Consider the following 21504-nt stretch of genomic DNA (forward strand, 5'->3'; position numbering starts at 1 on the left):
AAAGGCTGCAATCTCCACAACAAGGCCCCTTACTCTCCAAAAGGAGAATTAGCTCTTCAAAATGGAAATAAAGGAAAATACAGGATGATTTGTGGGTTTTGATAATTTAGTTGAAGTTTACTATTCCGGTGTTTCTCAAACCGGCACTCGGGGACCCGCCCCCCCCCCCATGTTTTTGCTGCCTCCCAACTACCAGGAAATTGGAAGCAAGCAAAAATCTTACCTCTTCCATTCTTTACAGAATGTAACAAATAATGATTGAGGCTGGCAATTGATAAATCCATCACTAGGCTGAATTAAATTGCACCGGCAAAATAAAAACTAGATTTAATCAAACTGAAATGGCCGTTAAAAAAAAAAATGTTCTGGTGATTAAAACATCACATTAATCAGCTTACAAGAGTGAGTGTGTTTAAGGCCTGCCGGCCCCCTGCCTGCTGTGATTAGACACTTTATCCTTCGTTGTGCCCCTTCCGTCTGCTTCTAAGTTACCCTCACTTGTTGCACAGGCAGATTAATTGGTCACGTGCTTGAATCCACCATCCACGCTCTAATCACCAGCTTCTGATGCTGAGAGGAGGCAGTCGGAGACTCAAGCTGGCGAATCAAGCCGAACGTAAATACTTTGAAGTCTCTGTCTGACGCCCCTCTGTTTGTCATCTTAAATATTTCTGTCTTTAATTAAAAGGAATAAGCTTTGATCTGTGAGACAACATATGGGGGGTCAAACTCAGTTACTCTGTGCGAATGCACAGATTGCTCGCTGTGAGCACATGGGCGACCGCTATCAGCCAGGCCTCAATCTCACAGAGTCTAATCGGTAGCAAAAAATGGGTCATTTTGAGGAGGACTTGGGCCTCCAGTTTCTTAGTGGTATTTTACTTTTTTTCCCCCAAACCGAACACAAAATATAAATGCCAGCTGTTTGAAAACGAGCCGGCCGGTTGGTTTAGCGGAATCCGTTCTCTCCCGGTTGCGTGCAGAAGTTGGAGATGAAAATATTTAAAGCTCCACCATTGATCATGGGGGCTGGGGGCGGGGAGCTGTGGGAGAAATGAAGGGTAGCGACGTCCGCAGTATATTAATGCTTTTTTGTTTTGGATGCAGCTCTCTGGACTGGTGAGCTGGCGAAAAAGCAGGGGACGAGATAGAGGGCAAATGCATGTGTCCCATATACGACTCACTCGCCGTCTGTGTCATGCCCCGATCGTCAGCTTCTCTCGTGTGCCACGCCCCCTCATTAACCCCGTGTGGATTCCCCGTGTTTATCAGCTGTTCCCGATCGTTGTCAATTAGTCCATTGTATTTAGTCCGCGTTTCCGTTTGTTTCCCCAGTCCCGTCATTGTAATGTTACTCAGTGTTTTGCCTGTCCCTATCGTTGCTGTTCCTATTAAACCGCGTGTTCGCCCCGACTTCTTGCTTCCTGCGCTTCTGTCAAACGCTCCGTGCTCCGTGGAGCATGACAGTCTGATTCCTCTGAACAGCTCAGATATAACCTTTCGCTTAAAAAAGGAGTGTAACATTTTTAACAAATTTAACAGTTCTATTGGCTCGCTTTAAATTATTTGTAGGTAATTTTTTCAAGATTGTTCCTCACTGCATTCTTAATGACGCTCCAAAAGGACATGCCGCTAATTAGACTGGGATAAGTTAATTAGCTTGCAGCAGCCTAACCGTGCAACCAGCAAGCAGACAAAGTGCTAGTTAGTGGAGACGGTCTTCATATTTTGAGACACTCATATTTTAAAATGATTAACATTTTTTTGTGCATACAAAATTTCTACGTCTTCACGACCTTAATAAAAGCCTTAACTAAAAGCACAAAAGTGCCATTTCCATAGCAACAACTTAAAGCAATTGGCAGTTAAATGGGGATATAAAGTTATGAAAAGAAACTTTATGGTCATGTAAATCGAATCAATCGTATAAATTTGACATAGACACATTCAGCATGTACTGACTGCCAAGGCCAACGCTGAAATATCACAGTATTTAGCAAGAATGATATTTACTCTGTTACCTTCCACCCATATATATAATTTTATGCTATATCAGAGTCTAAGCAGAGTGCTAGGGGGTGGCGGGGTGGGGGGGGGGAGTGCTTTGGGGGCGATGTTCCATCCTATTTGGAATCCTTTACTGTCACTGTCAATTACTCCTGCGGGAGAAAATCCCATCCTATGCGTTGTAAGTGATGGATGGACTCAATATCGCGAGGTCTTCTCTACTGGAAAATGTGAACACGGCCCCTCGGCGATACCCTGGGGGGGAGGGCACGGGGACACCGTAAATGCGCGCATCGGGGCGTGACGGGGGCGCCGCTTAAAGCGTGTCAGCAGATGTCGCGGATTTTTACGCCGCCGTCCATGGGAGGCGTACACCGCAGTAGGGAATACACCGGAATTACTGCGCGTAGACGCGGACCCTGCGGGGCGCATGCTAATTTAATTACGTTTACCTTTATTTAACATCGCTGGCCCGCCTCCACGGGAATCCGTAATAGGGGTAAGTCTCCCGACACCAACGGTAACCAAATTTCCAAACCAAATGTTTCTTCAAATTAGACGCTACGATTCCAGATGACGTGGTCCCAAAGAGGGTCGAAACTGCCAAATAGGACCTGGCTAAGGATGCTAATGGGGAAAAAAAGCCCCGTTGACCATAAATCCAGCCTTAATCCATCCTCATCCGTAACACAAATGAAAACTCTACGTGTTCCTGTATTAAAAATTGCCATCTTTATTTATGAGCGGAAAGTACAAAATCCTTTCATACCGATCTCGTTTGTAGTGGCTCTCAGGGCCAGAGGACATGGTAATTAACTCTCCTTTTACCATATTCACTCTGATTTACAGGAATTTAGCAAACTATCTTGACCGGGGAAAGAAGGATGTTTTTTGTTACTCGCCACATATTTTTTCTAAACATAGACCTGTGTTTTGTAGGTATGAGTGACATTTCTGATTAAAAACGAACACAAAAAAAACATCTGACCTTCGTCTCCCGTGGCAGCTTATACTGGCTTGTAAACCGAGAGCCAATCATATGAAGCAGGAGGCAGCAGGAACGAACCCAAGGTGCACACACTTACACACACTAAGGGCAGATTGGACGGCAGTTCACCTAATTGCCCATTTTTGGACTGGTGGAGGAAAGCTTAATGAAACAAGGAGATGCTAGAAACTCCAAACCCAGGCGTGGAACTCAAACCCATAAACCTGGGAGAGTGACGCTGTAGAGCTTGCACCTGATTCCCCGTGTGACAGCGGGTAACAATAAATTATCCTTGGCATTTTAAAAAAATGCAGTATTTTGTCTGAATGATGATACAATCAATCTCCATGATGGATAACTTAGACTCCGCCCCCCCGTGACACTGACCAGGATAAGTAGTTAGAAGATGGATGGATGAATGGATGGATGAAAGTGTACTGGAAAAGTGATTATTTGTTAATTTTTCTGAAATATTGATTGTTAAAATCTGCATATGAATAATTTAATGAAAACCTGCATGCCTAAAGTCAAGTATTAAAATATTATTATTTGAATGTGGCATCAATACGTTTGAGCGCTTCTCCATTTCAGTGCCTTTGTGTCCTGTCGCCGCGTGATGCCTCTCTGGTGTTTGTGAAGACACTTCCCCAGATGATTATAATAAACTGGCCCGCTCTGAGTAAAGGTAAAAGTGTAAATGCCTCAGTCATTAATAGCTCCCGTGCCGTCGAACTCCGAGCTGCTGCAGCTGAAACTCTACGGATCTTTCGGAGCCGAGCTGGATTAGATCGATATCAGAACCAGAGGCCAGTCGACAGAGGCACTCGTGGCTGATAAGGAACAAGGGATTCTGGGAAGTCTCATGCTGAAGGACAAGTAGATGGAGAGTGGAAGGGTTGGCACTCAGAGTACAACTATTTTATATATATATGTAGGGAGGGCACTCGGAGTAGGGCTATACACACACACACACAAGTTTGTAATTATATCTTTGTGGGGACTCTCCATTCATTTCTATGGGGAAAACTCTAATCCCAACAATGACAGCCTTAACCCCTACCCAGCCATAACCTTAACCCTAAGTAACCAAACAAAATACAAGACTTTCGGCATTTTTTTGTTTTTTGGTTGCATTCAAAGATCTTTGTGTGCACCTGAAAATTTGTCCCCACAACGTCAAAATGACAGGTTTTTATTACATTGTGGGGAACATTTGGTCCCCACAATAATATAAACATAACCCCCCCCCCCACACACACACACACACATGGGTTTTGGGCCTGATTAGCCATCCTAATTTTAATACTTTCTCTTAAAGAAAATAAGCAATAACTTACATGATATGTTCTGCTTATCTACCTGCTTCCATGGCCCTCCCCTCCCCCCCCCCCCCCCACCCCACCCCGCCTCAAAAGCAGAAGTGGTTTGATCGTCCAGTGCAAAAATCTGTCACGTAAATAACGTATGCGGTCTAAGATTCTGAATACAAAATTAAAGCAAAACTAAAACCAGGATTTCAGAAGCGCGAGAAGAGCAGAGAGAGATAAAGTAAAAAGAGGGCAGGCGACTACTGGCCAGTTTCTTTCAGTACACAGGTGAGCCTTAAGTACCAAATAGAAAATACGTTGCAGTAACGTAACGTAGCTTGTGGGGGTGGGGGTGGGGGGGGGGGGCAGAAGTAAGGCCTGGTCACACAACTGTGCCGGGGGTCCGAAATTTGGTGCTATGCCCCAATGCACACATTTACAGTGTCCCCTCAATGTGATAAAAACCTGTTATTTCGACATAGTGGGACCATTTTCTCGGTCACCACAAGAGAGCATTCAATTCTATAAAAATCCGTGACTGCAATCAAAAAACTCAAGTCTTGTATTTTGTTTGGTTACTTATGGTTAAGGTTACATATGGTTACCCCACAAAGATATGAGTACAGGTCTGTCTGTGTCTGTGTGTGTGTGTGTGTGTGCTCTGATATCCAAAGAACACAGACTGGGTTTAGACATAATGGCAGACATCTGTGAATATGCCAGTTAAGGGCAGTAGGGTTTGGTGGTAAAGCTGATTCCCATAAAGTTAAACCTGACAGCCTGAAATCTCCCATATCTAAAGCTTGTAGCCTAATTCAAGGAAGTGAAATAGAAAACAGGTGTAGATTTGCTCATGAATAAGAAAAAATTATGTTTTTGCTTCCCTCCATCCAGGATATCCCAAAGCCTTGCCCTGTGCTGCCTGGGATCAGCTCCAGACCCCTGTGTGACCCTGACCAGGATAAACGGCTGCAAGACGGATGGATCCTTCCGTTTTCCGTTAATACTGCCCCTGCAGCTGCCAAAATGGTAGCCTGGAGGGTTAGGTCGTATCGTGACGCGTACACCGAGAGCTTCCAGCTAAGGGCTGACATCAGATCTTAAAATCGTTATGCCGTTTATCTATATTTATTGCCCGAGACATAATACTGGGTGTGGTGTGTGGGCGAGCGCGACGAGCCCGCCTGTGATTACATGCAAACTTGAGTATGCGTCTTCGTGAAGGTGCCAGCGTCTGCATGCCATCTGGCAGCAGCTGGGAGAGACTGACGGCGTGGGCGCGCTATAAAAAGAGCGGGGTATCCACCTGACGATCGACGAGCGAGCGTCGGACTGACAGCGCTGCCGGGGGGGGGGGGGGGGGGTGACAGTGGGGAAAAAAAGGGTTCCTCATGTCCTGGGGTGAGCAATTCCTGCCTACACTGCCTTTCTGAATCCACACGGAGCCCCAGCTGCATTACCCAGTGTGGCAGTGAAAAAGAGGACCGATTTCAAGAGACATGGTGAAGCAGGAGCAGGAAGCTTTACGCCTGTATGTCGAGAACCCCCCACCGACCCCCACCCAGCACCAAACAGCTCCGCCTGCTTCCCTTCTGCAAAAAACCACAGGTCTATTTTCTTGACTGTTGCTACTTTAATCTAATTATATCCATCCATAAATGCCTTTCTTATATGTAGAGACATACAAAGATGGCTGACATTTAGACTTACATGTTGGGGCTTTTCAAATTTCTTTGTTCCTTTAACAAAGCAGAGCCGCAGTGACGCCAGACTCCCTGCCGTGTCCCTGACGAGGAGACACTATGACATTTTGGCAAATGGAGTCTTTACGGACACATGCGGACATATTTAATTAATGAGACGGACTTTGAATAAAACAGAGACATGCCATCCGTTTGTGAAGGCAGCGTTACAGATCAGCACTGCAGAAGGTCAGCTGGGTATTTCCAGATAAAATCAGACGGGCCATCAGTAATCCAGAGAGCCCCGGTGGAACCCGGTGCCATAGCGTGCGGGAAACACCGGGCGTAGCCATGAAGCTGGGGGGAAAAAGCCAAGGGACCGGATCTTGGCACACGCTTCAATCATGGCTGCTAAGCTGCAGTCGTGTTGTTAATGTTTATGTGGGACGACACCCCTAACGATGAATCTAACGGGCACGTAAAGACACTCAGACAAGCCCAATAAAACTGCTTTTGTCAGAGAATGACCTCAGAGGACAACAAACTATCCGCTGGATCATCCGAATTCTACTATTTACACAGTCCCAATGTCCATAACTCAGGAGAGAAGAACCCCATCGTTACTACTAAGATAGAAACACCTTATCATTCACACATACTGCAGGAAGCATGACCTTTTCACCCTATAAAAAGGTCCAGCTCTCCATGTGCTTAATTCATACCACTTCCAGGACAAAGTTAGACACAAGACAAACATCACTTCAGTTTAGTGTCTCTCCTCTCCTCTGCAGTCTTCCTGTACAGGGGCAAATTCTACCACCGATGCAGTAATGAACACGACACAGATTGGCTTGATTGGGTCGACCCGTGACCAAATTTAAAGCAGCATTCCATCTTGACTGCTTATTCATAAGACACTGCATCGTGACTGTTGACGTGCAGCTGCTTAAGATTGATTTTACACTGAAATTATTATTAAAAGAAGAACACGGAAACAGTAGCTATGCAGACCACGTAAAAATACATGAAACTAGGGATTTTGTCGATCAGTAGCTGAACTTGCCTTTCTTTTATAATTAGGGTACTTGCTTCCCTTTTTTCATGCCAGATCCGGCAAAAACACTTGTTCTTCTGTATTTTTAATTTGGAGCAGCTTCCCCAGTCTGCAGCCAAGATGTGCGGCAAGATGGAGGGATCCTGTATGGAGGTGTGGGGCAACCGGTCGATGGCACCGCCTCTGCGCCGCGCCGGGAGAACGCGGATCCCCAAACAGTGTGATGAGCTTTTAATTAGCACAGCGGCAGAGTGATGCTGACTGCCGCTCGATGGCGTCGAAAGCCCACTCCCCCGCGGGACCAGCAGCGAACGGTCACTGAATATTTCAGCTATCTAGAGCAAACTCGTGCTCCCGAGTCCTTGGAGTTGGCCGACCCACCCCCCCCCCCCCCCAGCAAAGTGTCACCATACTGGCTTTTTCCACTAATGTCACTGAGGCACAGGTGTGAAGCCTCATGATCCTGCACCATTTTGCCATCTCACTTGTAGCCATGAGCCAGATCTGATCAATTCAATTCAATTTTATATAGCGCCTTTCACAACAGAGCCACCCCAAGATGCCTTACATGGGTGTACAGTGCAACATCATAAAGAAAGAACAATAGAAAAACAGGGAAATGGGGAACAACAGAGGAGAGGAACCAAAAACTCCCAAGTAAGGAGAAAAAAAACCCCTGGGAGGGTCCAGGGTCAACTGGCTGCCCCCCACCCCCCCCACTTCTCCTGGGCACTAACATTATAGGAAAAAGAAAAGAGTGGGCTTGCTCACTAAAAGCAAGGTGTAGACTGTAATCAAGTCATGCCAAAGTCCATCAATGAGTTGATTCTCCACACCAGCCTGTGCAGGGTGCAGACTGAAATCTGCACCCAGGATGTTACAGTCATATCCACAATGTCATCAATGGAAACCCCACTGCGGCAAGTTTACGGCTCACTCTTTTCACCAAACGTTGCAGGTTTTTTTTTTTTAAATTGGTGATCTCACTAGGTTGATGTATGCTGAGGGTCAACTTGAAGCTCCCAATTAAGTAGCGATCGAAACCGACTTAGATCAAAACACAACTTGACTGAGAATCACCGCCGTTTTTCTTTGATTGCGGCTATAAGACACGTAAACCACTTAACTTTTCTGCTTCCAAAAAAGAGCTAAGTGTTTGCCGCTATGAGGGCTGGATGGTCATTTTAAGCAAGCCGAAAGCCGTCATATTCTTGTCATATTCTGTCGCATTCCTATCAAATCGCTGTCATACTGTCGCACTTTCAGACCAAACGTCAAACGGCTTTGCGACGTCACCGAAAAATTCTCTCCCCTCTCTGAAAAGCTGCTTCTTTAAGTACCGAATATCTCAGCGAGAGGGCCAATCACGAACCCATCCTGAAGGTTTAACCACTGCTTTGATCCAAACATCGTCTGCATGCCCTGACAGAATAAGTCCATGGCTGATTCCTCAAGTGAGCCTCTCTCAACCAGAAATTACTTGGGGGGGGGGGGAGGGGGAATGACACATCTTGGCCGTTTTGTGACGGGCACCTCAGGTACACGGCTTACGTCACCAACGTAAAAATAATGTAAACCAAAATACGATTAAAAGGGTGACGAAAGAGTGGGGAAATCCCGTTTAATGCGCAATTACTAAAAATACCTTGGCCACACAGCCTTTTCTCCAGTGTGGTATTTTATTATGAAACTGGAACCAGGTAAACAAGTGGGTTCCATGGATTCTCGCAGAAACAGGACCTGACCTGGACCCAGACCATCAAACGCAACGCAAAGCATTTTCGGTACGCAGCGACATTCACAAATGTCAGCCTCGTCTTGGGGAGGGGGCGGGGGGCTTGATGTTTGTTCCACTTTTTCTACGCGACATGGCACCTTAAATGCTTCTCCTTTACTGCAATTACAGCCTGTCATCTGCGCCGACTCACTGGGACACCTCTGCCAGCTTTTTTTAAAGGCAATGCTTCCCTGCTCCCACCCCCCCTCCCCCCAACACTCTGTGTCATTTCAGTGAACAGCAGTGATACCTTCCAGGAGGAACCTGACAGCATGAGCGATGCTCCCAGCAGTGGACAGGAGAATTCCCAGTGGAGTAGGGACCCCTTTCCAGACTGCCTCCTGGGGGGGGGGAGATACATTATATTTAACTGACTCTGCAGCACAGAAGACATGAAACGCTTCCCTGTCTCAAGGTGGAGGGATCCCACCACACCATACTGGGAGATGTGTATGGGATTTGGCATTCCCACTTGGAAGAGACAATGGGAGACCCCTTGGGAAATTCTGGGTCACCCCGGTTCCCGCTGTCAGTCGCCACGGCAGGTTCAGCATGGAGCCCATATAACTTACTCGACAAAGGCGCACCGGAAAGTTCCACACTGGCGTTTCATTAAAATTTACAGCAGGCATTAATACGTTAAATCACAGAACGTGTGGCTCTGCCTGCTTTTAAAGGCGCGGTGTCTCCTGGGCAGGAGACACCGCCCCCCCCCCCCCCCCCAGGAGTGAGATCGACAAAGGGGCTCCCACGCTGGCAGCCAATTAGCATTATTTCACAGAGTCGCATGCATATTCAGTGGCTCTCGAAATTGATCTGCTTAAGGGTGAGAGGGAAGGTATCAGTTTTAGCTGCTATTCTCTTATTGGCTTCATTCTGTCCCGGGCTGACAAAGCAAAACATGTGGGTAAGCGGGCGGATGAAGAGATTCACTCTGCGGCATCACCGATCCTGCGGCAGACCCCCAGGGCCGCTGGGGGCTTTGCGTGATGGGGGGGGGGGGGTTCGGCGCGGATTGGCTGGAATGCAAAGCCACGCCCCTTCTCGTGGGCACCCCACCTATGCCATCCAGACCTGTTACTGGGAGAGAGAATGCCAGGGTATGTTCTCCACCTGTTCTGGATGGGAGGGGCTCTACAGAGAGAGTCACATGATACGTGTCCTCGTTTTCGTTGTGGTTCTGACTTCAGCTAAGGGGATAAATGCGATAACGAATTTGACGACAGCGGCAGGCATAAACGAGCAGCCGGAATTTACATCACAGGAAGCTCCTTGTACGTTTCATTACCATGTCTGCAATGGACAGCGGTCATCCTTAAAAAAAAATACACGTCTGCTCCTCATGTGAAGAGAAAGGTGGATATTTTACAGCTTTACGGAGGTTTAAATGTGCAGCTGCACGTACAGCTGAATTTTGGATAGTTCCCCCCTTGAGCTTCTGCGGCCTAAGTCCCCCATTTTCGGACTGTAAAGTGGCTTTGAGGCATGCCCCCCCCCCCCCAGTTCGGAAGCCAGCCAATCAGGCCTCTGCACCCAAATTCTCCATTAATCGGCAGACAGTCGCTGGGAGCCCGCAGGGGGTCGGGCCTCGGCCCACGGAGCGGCTGATTGCCGGTGCTGTGACATCATTTCTGCACCGGCGAACACTGGGCCGAATACCAGTGACATTAATCTGCCATTCTTCATAGGAATAAAGCTTCAGAGGGCGATTTCATCCCAGGAAATGACATTTTCGGCAAACATGGAAATGAGACAAAGCGCAGTGTTATGAATAGTCAATTTTCCGAATAAAACATATACAATCCTCAAAGAGGAAACTAAAATCCTGTTCTGACAGGAACAACCTGGCTCCAGAGAACCTGGGTCGTTCGAAACGATGCTTTCTCTATGATGCTTAAGGCTTCAGTAAGACCAACAGTGATTAAAAACACCAACAGTAGTGTCGATATAGCATTGCAAAACCATTTTTCACATATGCCATGGTGGATGGAGCAGTGGATAGAGTAATGGGTGTGTTAAACCTGAGAAATATCAAGCAGTACAATTAACATTAGTTATTTCATCCCGCTGCAAGCCTCTTTCGGAAATTACCGAGGAGAGAACACCCAAACAGACGAAGGAACGAGAACCCCACAGAGACAACGAACGCTAACGAGGCTGCCTACCAGAAACGGCCTCCTGACCAAAGCTAGCTAGCTCACTCTAAACACGGCACTCAGCTTCTTCATGCTACCATAGAACGCACTGCTTGTGCGAGTTCTGTTTGCACAAAAATGTTCTGAGGGCAGAAAGAAAAAATGATTGGTTCAGAGAGATAACCCATCAGATTGTAGAGGAGGTGGATTCAAGCAACCAGAGGCGGTGGGACCAAGACATCTGATTGGTTGGTCCCACCTCCTCTATAATCTGATTGATTATCTCTCTAAACCAATCATTTTTCACATGATTATCTCTAGTAATACAAAGAGGTAAATCATCATTTTAAGCACTAAACATAAAACAGCCTAATTTCTGACCGCCTGCATGGTTCCTAGATACTGAACCCACACCTGAACAGATCACCATCACACCCTGGATACAGACGCCCTGTCAAAGGTGACTTCCAGAGGCAGCGTTCACTTCAAACCTCAGATGACCTGCGGAAAAGCCCATTTGCGCTGGAGCTAGAGCAGGGTTCTTCAACTCTGGACCTCGATTCCAAATCCAGGCCGTGTTTTCAGTTCTCCCAGGTAGTTGGTGTAATAATTACTGATTCTGATTGGTCAGAGGCTTCACACCTGACTGACAGGTAAAGGAAGGCTGGAAAACCAGCAGGGCTCGGACCTCGAGGACCGTGAGTTGAATAACCCTGAGCTAGAGGAATTGTGCATTGCACGTGTCGAGAGGTTATCGTCACTCCAGGCCTCTGACTGACAGGAGGAAGAAAGAATTGCATCTATTTATGACATTGAAGAAACTGTCTTATGCGTGTTTTAGTCATTAATGCTGTGTTAAAAAGGACAGCAGGTCTGGCCCAAGGCATAAGAGAACTAAGCAGCTGCTTAGAGTCCAGCAGCCACCAGGGGGCCCCCTCATCAGATCAGCCCGTCAGAATGGGAGGGAAGATGACAAATGACAAGGAGTTTAATGAAATCTTGCTTAGGGCCACATAAAGGGTTGGGCCGGCATTGAACGGTGGCATCAAAGACTCCTCGCATGCAGCGCTCAGACCTAGAAAGGGATTCGTGAGTTAAAAGGACTTCGAAGCTGAATGAAGCCACATTTAACGTAAGTAGACCAGCTAGATGGAAGGTTCTGGAATGCTATTTAATGGGAAAACACAGCATAGCTTCTAATGCGATACATCTGTTAACAAGCAGTAAGGAACGTCTCCACAAAGCCCGAATCTAAGCGCTCCTCTTTACGTCTGATGCTGAATACTGTAAGAGGGGTTTTGCTAATAAACAGGATCGTGTTCGCTGTGCTAAACGGGCAGGCACTGGCTGACTCACACGCCAGATTAGTCCTGGCTTTTTTGCTCAGATAAAGTCCTTCTGGGGCAAAGGCCTCCTTCATCCTCCCGGACCAGCGGTCTCCTGCCCACCTCAGCTTCGAATCGGTGTCTCGCAGGTAATTCACCCGTCACGTCTCAGGACTGGCGGGACGTGGTGGCAGAAAAAACCGCAAGGCGAACCGTTCTGCCCACCGCCAAGAAACGAAGAGGGAAATTATAATTGTTGCTAGCAGGAGAGCCATACTAGCTTTATTGTGGCTCCTGGACTCCAGGTAGGGACCGTGAAATGATCTTATTTAGCTTTTGTAAAAACAGCTGAGGAGGAGTTTGCCGCGCTCTCCTGGGCCGTGAGCTTCGGCCCCGTCTCTGGCGGAGTGCTGAGCAGGGCATAAAGCTCGATTCCACAGGAATTCCTAGTGTTTGGCCTGCCGCAGATTTAGTTCCCCTCTGCGTTACGGCTTAATGATCAGGCCGGAGTGGGGGGGGGGGGGGGAATCTAGGTAGGAAGATAGTTTTAGATTGCCCGGAGGGTGAAGGTGGATCGATTCTGCGGGCTGTCCGATGAGGGGAGGAGGAAGAGGGGCTTCATCATGCCGGTATTGCCGTTCGGTTACAGGAGAAGCCGGCCGTGTTGCGTGAGCTGAATCAAGGCCGCTGTCAAGTCGGCTAACCTCGACGATTGAAAGGCAGCCTCTGGGCCTGCATTTAATAGCCCCCACCCCAGAGCAGATGAAGGTTTGGGGGCGGGGGCAGACACTCTCATGTATCTCATGATCAAAGCATCCGAGCAAACTGTGCATTTTCCAGTGGGTGTGTAGTGCTTAGGACCCGCTGATAGGTAGCTTGCATTTTACCTTGCTAGTGTACACAACGGCTAATGGCTAAAAGCTACGGCATGGAGCAGGGCAGGTCTCATGTGGTTTAATTGGTGTGGAAATCTGCTATGGGCTTCACTGTGTATAGCAGTGGGAGGAGCTTTTCTGACAAGAGTGTTAATTAGCACCCGTACAGGACGTGTGATTTAATTGTCAATGTAATAAAAAAAAAAATGCTTTTCTTGTTTGTCAGGTGTAGTTGATGCCGGAACAAGGTAACTGGGAAGGTAGATGGAAATCGCGAAAAGAGAACCCCAAAATTAAGTTTCTGCAATCTGTGCCCTGTGAATGTGTTTTCTACAGACATATTTCATTACCTTCTACCCGACTGGCCCATGTGACATCAGAGCAGAGGTGGGTAGTTCAGGTCCAGAGAATAGAAATCCAGACCAAGATTTTGTTTCAACCAACCAGTTGAGTATAAAGAGTGACAGTCACAGAGTACTCAACTGGTTGGTTGAAACAAAATCTTGGTCTGGACTTGTACTCACTGGACCTCAAATCTCCACCTCTGCATCAGAGAGACTAATAAGAGCCAGCTGGGCGTTTTTAAAGGTTTTTTTGCCATAGGGTTTGTACATGCTCCTCCATGTTACTCTCAGAGCCCAGCCTGCTAAGAATTATCACCAATATTTGCAAATAGCAGCATCATGCCTTTGCAAGAATGACAGTTTGGTAAAATATTTATACTATTTTTCCAGTGTTAATATGAGTATTGAATATTGCACAAGCATGAATAGTATACAGACTCTCACATCAAATTGGCTACCCGCCTGTGCAGATTAATCATTAATATATGGGTCATACACAGAGAATATCAAGAGGTATGGAGCAGCCTGATGAGACTCACTCCTGTCTATTTTAATACCTTATTTGCTTCATCTCAATTACATTTCAGGATACTGCCTGTAGAAATGACATTCTTGTTTGTTCATTCGGGAGCTCCATCTGGAGCGGCGGGCTCATAATGAGGCCGTGTCACAATCGGTTTCCATGACGAGACAACAAAGGCTTAAGAACAGGTGGGAGGGGTTAGGAGGGAGTATTGAGGCCGAGGTGGAGTTCACAGTCGCTTTACGCACCTTTACTTGCGGGTGAGAATTCAAGTCCGGACCTTCTCTTCTTGGGTCGGTAATTATGGCTGCATACGAGCACAAAAGTAGCCAAGGATGACCACATCGCCGGCGACCTGCGAGATCCAGATACTGAGCCGGCGAGACCCTAAGGGCCCGCCTCCTTAGGCACAGCGGCCAATTAGCGCTCTGCAGGGAGAACGCGCCCCCCCACCCGAAAAGGCTTATAGCCGCAAAGAAAATCCGACCGATTTCCGAGGACTGCTGAGCTCAGCAAATGGAATAATCCTAAACCTTATTTCATTACAAGAAAATAGAAAAATACCTCACGAAACGTATAAAAAATGTCACATGTGTCAAGCGATGGACGGATTTCCGGTAGCTTCTTCAATACGCCCCCTATTGGTGTGGCTCACGTGTTGAAAGGTGGTTTTAAAAATGACTAGCGTGAGGTTGCGGGGGGGGGGGGGGCTCCCACTCCAGAGGAGTCAAGCCGAATTCCGGTGATGACACCGACGTCCCGGCAACCCGTCCAAACTTCAAAAGAGCCCGACAGGTGTTTGTCTCTAATGGCACAGAGCTTCAAACAAAGGCCCGCGTCCTGCAGACGATATGGGCTGAGGATTGTCTGGCTCACACCTTGCTAGGAGAATCCAAAAAATGACACACTTTTATGGTGTGATAGAAAACTGACCCCCCCCATCTCTAAGTCACAGAGAGGGAATCTCCAAGCGCAGCCGTGCAGAACAAGGCTGAAGTGTCTTTTTTTTTAATCTAAAAGTGACATTTCCTTACAGATTTGAAGGGGGGGGGGGGCTATTTTTAGCACCACGGCGAGCAATTTTGGCGGTTTATGGATGGAGCCATAACAGCAGGCAGTTGCCGTGATACTGCCGGTTCTGTCGTCACGGCACCCCAAAGCTCACGGCCACGAGACGGGCCAGTTTGGGATGTGCGCTATACCTCGCACGCGGACCCCCTCCAAGCAAGACCACTCCTGGCTCCCAATCCCGTTGCCCTGACTAACATCCGTGTTTGGGTACCCAGGCCTGTTTCGGAGCGATAAAAAAAAAAACATTTTTAAATGTCGAAAGCGGCTTCGCTCTCCTCCCGCCGTGAATAACAAATATGCTTCCGTTGCAGCCCCCAGCGCTCTGCCGTGCTCGTACAGACCGTGAGATAAGCAGCATTTAGCCGCTCACACATTCGCCCTGGGAGGCCCATTCCGCACGCAAACCTGGCTTACTTGCAGGCATGTATCTGCCATCCACTGCCGAAGAATATTAAAAATGTTTGCCAGCGGACAAATGCTCCAATCAAAGCAAAGATCACAGAGTTTAAGCCACAGATGCATTATGGGTACGTCTTGGCTTCCACTCACAGCTCCGCTAATTTGCAAAGTTTTTTAATTGAAAAAAAGTGCCTTTAATTCATAATTTAATGCATGTTTAGGAGGATGTGCTGCAGCAGGATAACTTCACACTTTAGTCCTGCTCCCAAACACTGGTAAGATACCTGAAATATCTCAGCTCTACTGGATTGGCTATATAGTATATAGGGCATTTTCCCAGCTGATAGCTATATGGCATGGCAAAATTATTATTTTTTTTTTAAAAGTCCAAGGCTGATTTTTAATCCCAGTCCAGCCCTACACAGTACGGCCAGTATACTGAGTAGTTATGATGTTTTATATATCAAACAGCAGCATAGAAGAACAAACGGAAACTCCCTCTTTAACTGGAAGAGGCTGTTTAAAGTGACGGGCTTTTACCCAGCACTGCGCCGTGTCACTTAGGCACACCTGGGATGCGTGCGATTTTGCCGCGTTGGCATGGCAACGCGCCACGGGATTAAACCATCCGCCGTGCAAAGGAGCCGCTCGATACCGTCACACGGGAAGCCCCCCCCCCCCCCCATTGGGTGAAGGTGAGGCTGACAAATTGGGGAGAAGGCAGGATCAGACAGCCCTTCTCACGTCTGTGCGCTTATGACCCGTGATGCTTGTGGAGGAGTCATGATGATGTCATGTTTCAGACAGTGGGTCGCACTGCAGCGCCTTCAGGCATGGACACCCAGAGGGACACATTAAACTTCTGTTGAAGCAGAGGCGGCTTTTGGGGTCGTACCAACAGCTGCAGGACGTGTTTTCCAATAAACACGCGCGTCCAGGGGATTCCCTTGAATTCTTAGCATCCTTTGGCTACCAGAGAACAAAATAACGAGCCTCGAATATATTTTGTCAGCATTGCATTGTAAATATTCGGTACAGACGCTCCTCACTTAATGACCGAGTTCCACTCCTACGACTAGGCAAATTACTGATATTTTAACCGTGCTGTATTGGTACTGCTTTAAGGTCACCTTTGCACCAATTATATCACTTTGTATATTTATTAATAATTCGAGATGAGATGCTTGATGCTGAGGTGCGGCCCTGCCATTTCCGTGACCAAAGTTCTCCTACAGCATACAATACCGACTGCTCGGAGCGTTGGCCGTAAGCCCGGGTGGTTGTTAAACAGGTAGATCATTAAGTGAGGAGTATCTCTTTGACTTTTTTGGACCTTTGACACTAACTATGAATACTGATCACAGTCCAGGTCCACTGTCCAGCCATATCTTAAGGTGTAACAAGATACATCTGAAGAAGATTATGTTGGATATATGTAGCAAGATGGCTGCCTCTGAGAGTTGACATCTCTATCGAAAGAGGGAAAATGACACCTAAATGGTGCGTCAGTCTGAGAAGAAAGAGTGTGCTGTCCAAAAAACGTTTGAAACCAGTAATTATTTGCGTCTCGTCGTGAGAGCAGAGCTGCCTTGTTGTATTGCCTTTCTAGAATATTCTTTCAGAGCCCAGATTGCCTTTGGCTTGCTCTTCTTCTCCCTTTTGAATCACAGAAATGTGTTTCCAAGCATCTAAATATTTAGCTTCTTCCAGGCACTTGAGAAACATCCCCCGAATCTCCGTCTCCTTGCACACTTCGTCTCTGGGGTTTGTTCGTGGAAGATGAGAGGCGAGGAGCTGTCAACCGGCACGAAAGAGACAGACGCGGAGAGTCCCCGCGACCGCAGCTCGGTCGTTAGCTCACAGCGGCAAAGGCGCCTCTAACATCTCACTCGTTAAGCCTCGAGACAATGGTGTCCGTGGAGATGCAGGGCTACTCTGCGGAGCTCAGACGATGCTGCATGCGAAACATCTACATCCTTTCAAAGTATGGGTATACTTTTTTTTTTAGCGCTTATCGAAATTTTAATAATAGTAATGAATGAGTTTTAGAAACAGGCAGGTCAGGTGCCATAAAAATCACTGAGCCATAATCTCAGTCATCAAAGGTTCCTGCCTAAAATACAGCGCTTGAGGCAATTTTGCGAAATTGTGCTAAAGAATTAGACTCTACATTCAGAGTATTATCACCATTATGGTTTGATTATAAGTCTCCAAAGGCATATGAGTAACATGTGTGAGTGCTACCATAAACACAAGGGGTGTGCAGATGGGGGCCAAATCTTCGCACGTAAGAAGGTTCTGCTGATGATCAACGAGTCAATTCCAACCACCCAGCAAGTGCTGAGAGGGTTCTTGACACATACTGGTGGTATTTCAGGTACCAACCACAGGGGTGAATCCCGTCTGGCTCCAACATGTAGAATTATACTCATCCACCAGCAGGGGCACCATAAAGGAGAAGAAACTTAGGGCAATTCCAAGGACCCCTGAGTGACAGGGGGCCCTAAAAAATCTGAAATGTATTTTAATTGGTCTGGGGGTTGGGGGTCCAGTATGATACACCTTCATGGGGCCCAAAATCTCTAGCAATGCCCCTGTCCACCAGTAAGCAGGTCATTTTCTAGAGATCAGTCCCAAAAACACGGCCTCAAATCGACATTGACGGCACACCACACTCACACACATACGCACACTTTATTGGTCATTATCATCATTGTAACTTACTGTTTATTGGGATTTGCATGGTCTGGCCCCAGTGGATAAAGGAATCCGATGCACACGTAGCAAGCAGGAATACATCTGCCACCAACGAGATCGACTACTGGACACGACGTCTCCCGTCCTAAATGCCAGCGCGCAGCACGCGAATTACCTAATACCTGATTAATCAAACAACGCCGCGCGAATCTGCTCTGCAGCGCCGCTGTTCTCCTGCAGCCATCACGGGCAATTATGACAAATAGCTGCTTGTTTTTATAGAAGGATAATCCCTGCAGTGTTTTTCGGCAAAGAACCTCACCCACAACGACGGTGGTGGACAAGAAAGTATTAAGTGATTTCGGGCTGCTTTTCCGAAAGCTATTGATATGTGTCGTCTCATCTCGAGGTGTATTAAGTAACGTCCCCTCTCTCTTTGATGCCACTCTGTCCTAATGGCCTGAAAGAAGTGGACGATACACTCTAATTCTACATAATCTCTCATATCATACTCTGCTCTAGCAACCTTTCATACACAAACCCATTAAAGGAGCGTGACCGGCTTGTGTTGGCTTTTAATTTTTAATACCATTTGGTACAGTGAAGGCGTCATCCTCGCCACAAAGCCTTTGAGCTGGATACTCTCGAAAATAGAGAATTTTATATACGTATACATAGGAAGAGGCCTTGCCAGCACTTTAAAAGACTCGAGTACTTTGAATTTCTTTGAATTCCTAAAATTGTGCCTCTGTTCATCTTCCTGTTTCTGCTCCCAGCCAAACACAACCACTCTGAGCAGACTGTATGCAGTCATGCCGCAGTCAGCTTCGTTCATGCCTGAATCTGCTTCACTTTGCTTCACTGTGCTTCACTTTTCATCAATCTGGATTATTGTGTTCTGCTCTAATGTCATTTTATTCTGAAGGGTTCTCGAGGCTGGTAAGACATCCCTTAAACCCAGATCTCCTTCCAGGGATGATGTTCCTCCCTGTGAAGAGCTCTGCGGCGATCTGAAGTGTTTATTTCTATAATACACGTCACTGGTCCATCCCTCTCAGAATATTTCCGTGGTGCTTCATCTTTGAGAAAGATCCATGAGGAATTGTGGGAGAGGGCACTTTGTAAACGGCAAGACAGCGAGCCGATGCGGCTGACGCAACTGACTTTGAACACGCCGCCCTGACGGGTCCAAGGCATCGTGGCATTGGAGTGTCTGCCATCCTCCGAAATTCAAGAACGTTCTCAAGCTGCGTTACGATGACAAGCAGAGCTACAAGCCAACTGGATTATGCTGTCTGTGTTTTTTTTTTTATAAATCTGCTGTCATTTCAAGGTGCTTTCAGTCAGAGAAATTAAATGGCAACCTCCAGACCTTGAGTGAACAACTTCTGTATTTGAAAGACGGGCCTTTGAACGACATTTTGCACGAATACTTGGACTCTTCGGTTCTTTCGCTGAATTTTAATCGCAATCCTTTCCTGGGCAACTTTTACTATTTTCAAAGTTAAAGCTGTTTAGGAATAAGGCACAGATGTCATTAAATGTCTATATTTCTCTGTTTTTTTATGGATGAAGAATAAGGACTGTGGCTCACGGGGAAGCGATCGCATCCCAGACGGCAGACGGAAGACAGCTGCTGTTCGCTTAACAGGAAGTGACAGCTGGCGGGTCTGTGTTGTTCTCGCTAAAAGACACGGCACCATGACTGAAAATAATACATCGCGCACGTCCCTGGTTATGCACGTCCCCGCCGTACCGGCTGTTACGCAACAGCGTGGCGTTTCAGCATCATCCTTTCACATCCTCCTAGCAAAGACGCTGTGGTCTTTCTGAAGGACCTCGCTGCTTATATTAAACTCATACGACCCTCATAAAGACAGCGGGTCTATCTGGGCCCAGACGCCATTCTTCCTCTGAAGTGCTACGTTACAAAGCATCACTTTAAAAAAAATAATAATTCTTCAATTGTTCAGACATGAGATCTCCTAGAATAAAAAGCACCTGGTCCTTCTGTCAGCAGGGACCAGTCTGACCTTGTCTCTATTTAAGGGAGCTTGAGGAGAATTTTCAGCAGTCTGCCCCTAACCTTGATGCAGCCTTAACCCTAATCCTAACCCTAACACCAATCATACTCTAATCCTGACCCTAACACCAAGTTTACCCTACCCCTAACCATAGCTTGACCCTAACAGCAAACATACTCTGATCCTAACCCTAACACCAATCATACTCTAATCCTGCCCCTAACACCAACTATACCCTAACCCTAACTGTACCCTAACCAACCACACCCTAACCCTAACCATACCCTATCCCTAATACCAACCATCAGGGCACCTTAGGTAGTAGATCACTGTCTCTCTTGCCCCGCCCCCCCCCCCCATCCTGGGCCTGGGCAGCTTCCCCAGCTGTCCTCCCAGGTGACGGGACTGCTGACCATACCCTAACTCTACGCCAACACTAGCCCAAACATGAAGTGAATGACACTGTGCCATACAATATACGAAATTCACACATTAAAAATCAGTTTATTACTAATCCTTTACCAATCAGCCGAATCGGAAACTTCTACTTACAGTTGCTGCAGTACAAACAACATCTGTTATAACCTTAACTGGGGGGGGGGGCGCTGTGCGTAAACCGCCTGCTGTCACGCTATTTGCGAGCCGGCACGTCATTTGTCAGTTTTCGGGGCTCGTTGGCCGTAATTCTGTGACCACGTTGCCTGAAGACGTTATCGATCAGTGTCGGCAATCAAGCCAGCTCTCGTTCCTCCATCTTCTCGGAGTCATTAATACTGGCACGCCATATCTGTCACGCTGAAATCTCAGCCCCTCCTGGTAACTTACAAAGGTCAAGATGAACAACACAGAGCTGTTAACCTCTGATATTAGAACTAGCTCCCACTGGACTATTTACAATTGACAGATTTCTGGTTTAATGGGCGCTGCAAATGTGAAACACGCGAGGCTTTGCCCACAGCTTCCTCCTCATGTCCTCATTAAATATCTCCATCCAAAGTGATTTATCCTGCTGACAGTTACAATGCAATGGATGAATGCTGATCTTACCTGAAGCAATTTATGCAAGACAATGCTGACATTACAGCACAACTGCGGTTTCCTCTTCTCTGCATGTGACTGATCAGTTTATAACCATCCGTCCATCCATCCATCCGTCCGTCCATCCGTCCGTCCGTCCGTCCGTCCGTCCGTCCATCCACCCGTCCGTCCATCCATCCACCCATCCATCCTCTATACCCATTTGTCCTACACAGAGTTGCAGTGATCCAGAGCCTATCCCAGAAACTACAGGAGCAA

At 47.1% G+C, this 21504-nt stretch overlaps 1 protein-coding gene across 2 annotated transcripts in view; it reads right to left on the bottom strand.

Annotated features, from left to right (window-relative positions):
* Positions 1 to 21504, bottom strand: part of inpp4b (inositol polyphosphate-4-phosphatase type II B) — a 150207-nt gene that overhangs the window by 113979 nt on the left and 14724 nt on the right. Inside the window, exon 1 of one of the 2 annotated variants that reach the window (XM_072707704.1) lies at positions 21256 to 21329. The exons of the other annotated variant lie outside the window; for it this stretch is intronic. The gene's annotated coding sequence lies outside the window, so the exon portion shown is untranslated. Of the gene's footprint in view, positions 1 to 21255; positions 21330 to 21504 lie in introns of those variants that run through there. 2 annotated transcript variants of the gene reach the window in all.

This window comes from Paramormyrops kingsleyae, chromosome 25 (assembly GCF_048594095.1).
Source record: "Paramormyrops kingsleyae isolate MSU_618 chromosome 25, PKINGS_0.4, whole genome shotgun sequence".
Classification (NCBI taxonomy): domain Eukaryota; kingdom Metazoa; phylum Chordata; class Actinopteri; order Osteoglossiformes; family Mormyridae; genus Paramormyrops; species Paramormyrops kingsleyae.